The following is a 9,434-nucleotide window of genomic DNA, read 5'->3' on the forward strand; positions in this document are numbered from 1 at the left end:
TTGGAACTGTGATGTCAGCATCTCTGATCTTGCCCCAAATGCAGAGGCTTTTGCTTTTTGTTCTCTACCTGATCTGCACAGGTAGATGCGTCTTCTCAAATCTCTCTACAAAAACCCTGGGTGATGTTTGTTTAGGGGACTGAGGGAGGTGGTGCAAAGTCAGAGAAAGGAATAGAGAGAGGAGAGATAGAAAAGACCTTGCTGACTTTTAGTACCAAAAAAGAAGAAGAAAAGGAGGAGGAGGAGGAGGAGGAGGAGGAGGAGGAGGAGGAGGAGGAGAAAAAAAGACTCTTAGCACAAAATTAAAATGTCAACAAAAATGGTGAGAACTTTCTTTTTTCTTGCTTGCTTTCTCCCCCCCCCTTTCTTTCTCTACTTCCTTCCTTCCCCCTTTTTTCTGCAGCCCGATAAAGTTTTTGTTCTTCATTTAAAACCAAAAACAGCTCAGAATTTTTGGGCTCAATCTAAGTAAAAAACCAGCAATTTTCAAAGTGTTACAAGAACTGCCCTTCTCTATTCTAAGGGAACCCTCCAGCTCTTCCTTGATGGAAATATAATCAAGAGAAATGATTGGGGAAAAGTGTTTTTTCTCCTCCATAGAATTGGGATTGGAAGGGGAGTGTGTGCATGGGGAAACATAAGGAATTATGCATTTGGATATGCATTTTAATTAGGTGGACAGAAGCAGCCGCCTGTTAATTTTTCTTGCTTGTTTCCACTTAGCATTCATCACAGGCAGAACCACCATAGAGCGCTCCCACGATAATAGATGGTTCTGCATTGGCTAAGTCCTCAGGGAAAATAATTAGCAGGAGAGAATATATTCTCTCCACTCCCACTACCCCATCCACCCTGCCCTCCCCCATCCCAGCACCACATTGCCTCCCGCCCCACCCCCCCACTGGACAGTGGTTTCCCTAGGAGAAGCCTAGGGGAGCAGTCAGCCTCCTGGCTCACAGGCACTTAACTTTGTCCTGCCAAAGAACCACAGCCTGGAAGGAGAAACAGACTGGAGGCCTTCCTTGGAGTGAAGGCTCCTAGATGCAGGGAGGGGGGCTATCTGCTGCTTAGTTAGTTCTGAGGGACAGCCTGGCAGTCAGTGCTGGCCAGCACAGGATGAAGAAAGCCCCAAAGAGGGTGAGACAGTTCTCACTGAGCTCAACTGGCAGCAAGCAAAGACAAGTAAAGAGTTGTTATTTGAGGATAATGGAAGTCCAGATGACGTTTTTCACTTAATTTGCTTTTATAAAGTAAAGGAATGTTGTAGGGTTGCAGCAAGCTTGTATCTGAAGGCTGGCAATCAAGATGGAAGTCTCTTGAGTTTTGAGCCCCGCCGTGATGCGCTCCATAGTCTACTTTTGTATACAGAATCAATTCGGGCAGCTGATCTCCTGTGTCAACAGCACAACCTCCTCGATGCCCAGCAGATAGAAGCTCCAGCCCCTCCACCACTGCTCCTCTCTTCCCAGAGTCGTCTTAATAGAAGGGGGAAATCAGAGACGGCAAGATGACCAATGCCAAAGTTCCAGGAAAGCACTCTCCTCTGTCCTCTGAGCTTCTGTTTCCTCTGATTTTGCAGGTGGACTCAGTTCAGGGGTGACAACGGGGAAATGAAAGGAGGGCTTCCCCTGAGCTCATATTCTCACCTATGTCAAACCCAGACAATGGGAAAAATCCCAATGAGATCCTAGGGCTATTTACACACAGCTGGATGAGTGAGGCTTTGCATTTCCTGAGAAACAATGATTAGGCTTGATGTGTAATGCCATACTCATTTCATTTATTTTGGTTTTAATATACTAAAATAATGTTCAATATGTGAGGTATTGTTGACTCTGAGAAGGCCTCAGTCAGCTAATGGAAACTGTGTTCTCCCAGTAACACCTCCCATTTGCACTTTGCGCCTTTGGAAATGTTTTCACATCCATTATTTCATTCAGGCACCTTGGGGGCTAAGCAGAGCTGGGTGCAGGGGAAAGCAGGAGAAAGGAGACACAGGCTTTTCTCACTGAAGGAAATGATAGGTCTGATTTACTAACTTTTGCCTTTTAAGCTGCCCCATCCCCCTTGGCCCCCTGTTGCCAGGATGAAACCTCCATCCTGCCCAGGAAACAAACCAAACGTTCAGTCCAAGACTCACCAGGGAACTACAGCTCTTTGCCCCCACAAACCCAAACCCTGCCTGACACCCCACATGCCCTCAAGGGGGGGTGGAGACAAGGGGACGGCGATCCTTGTGGCTGGGGATGAAAGAAGTGAGTCTTTGGGTTCTCAGAGGATTTAAGCACCCCCCCCCAAAAAAAATAATGCTATCTACAGGGGGGGCGAGGATAAGGAGGTTGAACTTCACGATACTATTAGCATTTGTCCCTAAGTTTATAAGGCGGGGGTTTACCATTTAGAAATGTAGTCCCTGAATTTTAAAGAGTCTAAAAATGAAGGGGCCTAGGCGTATCCCCAAGAGAATTGAAAGCAGGGATTCAGACAGCTACCTATACACCCACCTTCATATCAGCATTACTCATGATAGCTTAAAGATGGACATAACCTAAGGGTCCCTCACTGGATGAGTAGATAAACAAAATGTGGTATGTACCTACAATGGAATATTATTCGGCCATTAAAAGGAAGGAAATTCTGGCACAGGCTACAACATAGATGAACCTTGAGGACATTATGTTAAGTGAAATAAACCAGTCACAAAAGGAAAAATATTGTATGATTCCACTTACATGAGGTGCTCAGAATAGGGAAATTCATAGAGACAGAAAGCAGAATGGTTGTTACCAGGGACGGCGGGGGGGGGGGGGGGGGGGGGGGGGAGGGGTGGAGGAGATGGGAGTTATTGTTTAATAGGTACACAGCTTCTGCTTGGGATGATGAAAAATTCTGGAGATGGTTAGTATCAATGGTTGCACAACATTATGAATTTACTTAATGCCACTGAATTGCACACTTTAAAACGGCTAGAATGGCACATTTACGAGTTACGAATGTTACATATACATGTTATGTATATTTGACCACAATTAGAAAAAAATTAAGGGGCTGCCTCTGTCTGCTGGAGGTCAGGGTGACCATTTTGGTTTTTCTTTCATTTTGCCTAAGAATCGCAATTTTGGCTTCTATGAATTCTCTGATGGGTTTTGCAACCCCCCTCTTCCTTATTTAGGCTTGGAGAAAATAATTGCCAAGGGAGTTTCCAATCAAAGGAAAGCCTGATAATAACACCCTCAGAGGAATCTGGGATATTCTGGAGGCATGTCACTGAAGGAGAGGCAGTGAATTCTAATTTAGACGCTGCTAATACCCACTTGGGTACAGCAGGCCTCTGTATATCTGCTAATCACCTCCATTCCCTCAGCAGTAACACGGGGTACGCTAGAGGAAGCTCAGTGAGACATCAGTACAGGTCCACTTCTTCAACTCTCTAATCCGACTGGTATCTGCAGCTGCCCAAATGGAAATGAAGTAAGCACTTTATTTCCATGTTAATTGGGATGGGTGTCATAGGGGAGGAGAGGACAGGTCCAGAGAGATTGTGGATAAATGAAATCCAGAGGAGAAAAATCTTTTGTTTGGTTTCCCCCTCTCCCTCCGCACATTTAAAGAAAAGAAAGGGGAAAAAAAGATTGATGTTCTCAGCAATTCCAGTCTTTTCCACCACCAAAAACTTGATCTGAGTACTTAATGAAGAGCAAAATAAGCCAATTAGTCTTCCCACTTCTCTCCCCTTTCTCCATCCTCTGGTCAGGGTGCTAAGGAGGGGAGAATCAGAAGAAAAGCCCACCTTCTAAATGGCCCATCACCTGGTCCTCAGCTTTAGGCCCTGAGAAGGGAGAGGAGTGCCATCCCGGTTAGAATCCCTAGTGGTAGCTCCATGTGGCAGGACTGGACCCGAGAAGATGAAACTAATGAAGAGTCTCCCAGTCTTAACAAATCCCTTTAGAAACGCACTTCGAAAACAAGGAAGAATTGGAACTCTGGCCCCTAACTGTTCTCCCTGTCCTAACTGACCATAGTGAGAGCCACCAAGTTTTTAACTGAAAGGAATTTGGGCAATCAAGGTGCATCACCCTCATCTTAATGACAAGGGATTTGCAGTTCGGAGAAGTTCTGTGTCCAAGATTGAGTAGCAAGTTGGTGGTAAAACTGAGGCCAGAGCTCAAGGCGCTGGATTCCTCTCTCAGAGCTTTTTCTCTTCCGTTGCCCTGAAGTCCTCACAGCTACAAAGACCAGCCAGTGGTGAGAAATGAACGTGGAAAAGGAACAGAGTTTGAGACGCGGCCACACGGAGAACAGGTGGAAGGGAACTGCAAAACCTCTTCTGGTGGGCCTTCCAGTCACAATGAATACGAACAGCAGGTTTTCAAAGTGAATAACAGAAACGTGCTCATTTCACAGCAACCTGAGATGACCAGTCTCCGGATTCAGAGAGGGGAGAAGAGGGTGCAAAAGGGGGATTAGACATGTGTCATCATTGTTTCTCAGGCTCACAACCAAGGCAGGGGCGGGGAGGGAGGACTCACTGCGGGCTATTTGAACCCCATTATTAGGCACTCTGAGTCTAATCCCCTCGCCCCTCCCTGCTTCCAAACACGGCCCCTCTCAGCCCTCTCCAGGCTTCCCTCTTCCCTCGCCACCCCCCACACTACTCCTATTCACAAACGCGACCTAGAAATTCCCAACACAGTCTGCCCCTCTTTTCCCACCCACCCCCACCCAACACCTTCTAACCACTGCTTTTAAAACTCTGATGCAAATCACAGGCTTCAAAAACCTTCCTTGGGTGACAGTTTTACGATGCTAGCTCCATTCATCCATATGGTTTGACAGACTGTGAAACACTAGTAACCGGACCAATAAGAAAAACAAATTACAAAAACACCACAACACCTCATCTCTCCCCAGTCACTCACACAACTAAAGAAAACTTTGGAACTGGCAACAGATCATCATATCAGCCTCTCTCACTGTTAAACAATAGTCTTTTCAGAATTCAGACCACACAGCAGTTTTATCCACTCACCTACTCCTTTCCCTTCCTGCCACCCCACCCCACCCCACCCCACCCCACCTCACCCCCAGGCCACTTTATCTTTCCTTGTTACATACCTGCATATTTGAAGATTATCTAAATCGAGGGTCATGCTTACATAGGCCCCAGCTGGAAAACGGTGGCTTCACAAAAACTATGTCAGTGGTTGTGGCATTTCTTGGCCAGGGGCTTGCCACATTTGGCTACGTTTCTGTCTTCTACTGACTTTCAGAACACTCAAAAACCACAAAAGTTACTTTGCTGAGGGTGGGACAATAAACAGACCTGGATTCTGGTGCCTTTTTATGACCCAGCCCCCACCACCACTATAATCAGCATGGCCTCTCTTTGAAAACAGAAACATCAGCCTCAGTTTCCTTTCTGTTGTTGGTGCAAAACAAAGCATGCTGACCGTAGCATTTTATGTTTTGCATTGATCTGAGCAGATGGCTCTGAAACAGCTTTAGACATTATGGTCTTTCTCAGATGCATCCAAATTCCAGCTACCTGCATGATTGCAAAAAGACAGAGGAAGCAGAGAAGTCTCCAATTAAGTGGCCTCTGAATCCCAGCCCACCTAAGGATCTAAGCAGCTCCCAACCTCCCAGCCGTCTCTGGATGTCCCCAAGGTGGTCTGCAAGCCAGATAATTTTCAAAGGTTTACCCTGTGACAATGCCTCTACATGGGTTCTTGCAGAAATTAATATCCTTTATGGGTATCTCATCAAAACCAGACATTCTTCCTGATGAAAAATAATGTGCTAATAAAGTTTGGGGAATTCAGGGGGTTTTTTTGGTTTTTTTGTTTTTTTTGTTTTTTTTGTTTTTTTTGATGGGCAACCAGAAGCAGATGGAGAAGGTGGTTCTTAGGCATTTGTTGGCTTAAAATATCTGAGGGTCCTTTTTCATAAGGGGCTAAAATAATGTCCATAAAAGGCTACAAGTTCACAAAGTCCCAACCTCCATATTCCCCACTTAGTACCTACCCACACACGTTGCCCCACTCCAACAGAAAGAGCTAAGAGGAGATTAGAACCAGGAATGCAACTCCCCCCACCCTCTCTTCTCTGATATCTAAACTGAGTGCCACAGCAAGAGTGAGGTCTGGCTTATAAGTGGCCACAATTACACAACTTTCACAGGCACTGAAACCACTTTAGATTAGAATACAGTGTATCCAGATCACAGGCTGTATAAAGAGATGAAGATTTGAAGTCCGTCTACACACATGACCTGCTGTTTGACCTTGGCTAAGTAAGTATGTATTTACTTCTCTCAGAATTGTGTCCTTAATAAAAAAACAGAAATATAAACACACGCCTCCAAGCAAGGGGAACTCCTTACAAAAGAAAGTTTCAATACAATTATCTATCTGTATGTTCACAGTTATAAGCATGACAAAACAGTCTACTGGTCTCATTCTTTTTAAACAAATAGTTGAGGAAAAGCCCTATTGGTTTATACAGAATAATTAAATAATAATAATAACAGTTATTCTTTTCTAAGCAGGCAGTTATAATAATAGATACATATGTGCATAATCAAGTCTGGCAGAAGGTGGCAGACATTCCCAGTTAAGTGCATACAAACCAGGGTTTTGATAACTTAATAAAAAAGTAAGTTGTTTAAAGTGTTGATAGCAGATTTGGGGGAGGGTGGCTTACCTGAACTAGAATATGAAGTAAGATTAGAATTTATATGAAAAGCATTGTTTCCCAGATATGCAGAAATCAACCAGGATATATTATGTGACCGACTTACACACAGACCTTTATCAAATTCATAGTTATGTTACCTGCGTGGGTTTACTTGACTACATGGCCCTTATCTTGCTTGTACATGTAAGAAATGAGGGTTACTCGCACATCTAGGCTCAGACAATGTAGCTGCTAAATTAAATAACATGTACTACCCATTTACACATCATACAAATCTATCAGTGCTTTTAAATTCTATTTGTCCAGATGTGACCGCTTGGTTGTGGGGCCACCTGCCGTGTCCTCTTTGTGATCTGATCAGTCCAGGCGGCTCCTGTTTCTGCCTCTAACACCCTGTTGGGCAGTAATAAGATGTTAAAGGCGCCAACAGAGAGAAGCCAGGCTGTCAGCTTCAGAGAGGAAGGGGGTGAAGGGTACAAGGAGGAGGAATAAGAAAGGGAGTTGAGGGAAGATCAAAGAGGTAGGAAAAAAGCCAAACTGCTAAGAGAGGAGATGTGGCTCTAGGAGCTAGGGACCCTAAGGAAGACCCCAAAGCAATGAGATTCAAATTGTGCCATCCAGTTACCCAAGCTATTGAATTATTGAATGTCCCACATGGAAAAAGCCAGTATAATGAAGAATGGTCCATACTCAGGGTAGACAGAGCCCTACAGAGGTGTTGCATGAAACCTAAGCTTGTTTCTCCCCAGCACATTAACCTACCACCACTTTATTCCCCAATCCTAGAGGAAACCTTCGTGTGACCAGTTTCTGTAGAAGGCGTCGGTGTTGTTGGCTTTTTTTTTTTTTTTTTTTTTGTTGTTGTTGTAGGAAAGAGAGAGAGCCTGGGACGCACACAGAGAAAATGCTAATGTCGTTCAGCTCCGTTTCATTGTGAGGAGGGACACAAGAGGATAAAAACCTAGCTCTCCAAACCATTCTCCCTACTCCCCTCCTCCCAACGCCACGAACCATCCCTTTAGCTGGATGTGTTTCTGCGCTTTGTTCTAATTTATCCCATGCATAATTTATTTACGTGTGTATTGTTTCCCGATCAGCAACTTTTAAAAACAAATGAAATATAAAAGATGTTTTATTAAACAAGTTGTTTTTAAAAATAAAGACAGATGGTGTAGGTCTCCCAATAACAACGTGTGTGCTCCTGCCATAGGAGTTTAAAAACCGTCCGGAGTGCAGAAAGCTCGGCTGGGGGCGGGGGATGGGGGGTATTGTTTACACCTCCTTACCTCCAGGGAAAGGGGTCGAGATACAAAAAGGAGGGGCTAATTAAAAATGACCACTCAACTTCCACCTAGAAAAAGCAGCCAGGGGTGTTGTGTGCACGCTAGCGCGTGCGTGTGTGTGTGTGTGTGTGTGTGTGTGTGTGTGGTGACACAGAATTACAAAACATCTCATTGCAACCGTCTCTACACAAAGTACAAGTATAATAATTCAGAACTAATTCCACTAACCAGCCCGCTTCTCTGTCCCTTCCTCCACCTCTAACCCCACCCCACCCCAGACAACCTTGCCAAAAAGGCACCCTTCTGCAGTTCAAAAAACAAACAAACAAAAAAGCTGGAGCGAGCCGGGAAACCCTGGAGCGTAGAGATACTGCGCCTGCCCGCGCGTGAGCGGGCTCCAGGGTAACGAGGGTACCGCTTTCCCAGCAGGAAATAAACCTGGCGCACATGTGAAATAGATTCCTCTAACTTGAGTTTACCAGGTGGCCTCAGCCCGCCTGTGTGATTTCGGGGGGAAATGGGGAAACTGCAAATCAGCTGTGGGTTCAGTAGAAACTCACAGCATCAGCGGTGTGCCTTCGCGAGCCACCGGGAGCGAGGATGCGGCGAAGTTACGCCCATTTATTCTGCCATAAAACATTTTCTTTCTTGGGCGAAACGCCGTGGCGTTCAAGTGCAGTGTATCCGAGCTTGCGAGCGAGAACTAAAGCCGGGAGCTGCTCTGTGATCAACATCAGCTTCCAGTATCCTCTTAACTGCAGCTTTAATATATATATGTATATTTAAAACTCCGATACGGGGGACATTACTACCTTTTTCCCTGTTAGTGAGGGGAGATAAGCTGGTGCAAACACTTCCGATTCTCGTCGCGCGTTCCTTCGCGTAGGGAACCCCCCCTACGCCCCCCACCACCACCAGTGCGAATCTGCTTTTCAACTCCAGGAGGAGCCTGGGGTGCCAACGCGGTGCGCTGAGTTGAAAGAACCTGGACTGGCATCGGCCACACACCCGGGAGAATTCTGCATGAAACGCCCCCCACTCGCGCCTTCCCACCCCCCCCCCACTCCCTTCGCCCGCGACTACCAGCCCAGCTGGGAAGTCCGGGTCCCAGCGGCGCGGACCCCGACCCACGTCGCGCAGCGATCGGGAGGGAGATCTCCTCTGCCAACATCATCGCCAATAGCACCCCTTTTAGAGCGACGCTAGTTTTCCGAAGCCTTCCCCGACTCCGCGATCGCGATCGGACTTGGCGGCTTAACAGTTCCACCGACTGGAAGGAAGGAAGGAAGCCAGGATGAAAAGGAGGGGGAAGGAAGGCAGGCAGGAATTGGCTGTCGGACCCAGGGACTGGTCCCCGCATGTCCTCGCCCAGCCCGCCCCCCTGCGTCCGGGATCTGGGCGTCCGCTCAAAGTCTCCCGGCGGCGGCCAGAGGCACCTGCCCCTCGCTCTGGCCG

The 9,434-nt window shown here is 46.4% G+C and overlaps 1 protein-coding gene across 1 annotated transcript in view; it reads right to left on the reverse strand.

The window, feature by feature from the left end:
• Window positions 1–3,962, reverse strand: part of DPF3 (double PHD fingers 3) — a 249,274-nt gene extending 245,312 nt beyond the window's left edge. The window contains exon 1 of the mRNA XM_042990041.1: window positions 3,791–3,962. The gene's annotated coding sequence lies outside the window, so the exon portion shown is untranslated. The remainder of the gene's footprint in view (window positions 1–3,790) is intronic.
• Between the last annotated feature and the right edge of the window lie 5,472 nt (window positions 3,963–9,434).

The sequence above is a fragment of the Panthera tigris genome, chromosome B3 (assembly GCF_018350195.1).
Source record: "Panthera tigris isolate Pti1 chromosome B3, P.tigris_Pti1_mat1.1, whole genome shotgun sequence".
Taxonomy (NCBI): domain Eukaryota; kingdom Metazoa; phylum Chordata; class Mammalia; order Carnivora; family Felidae; genus Panthera; species Panthera tigris.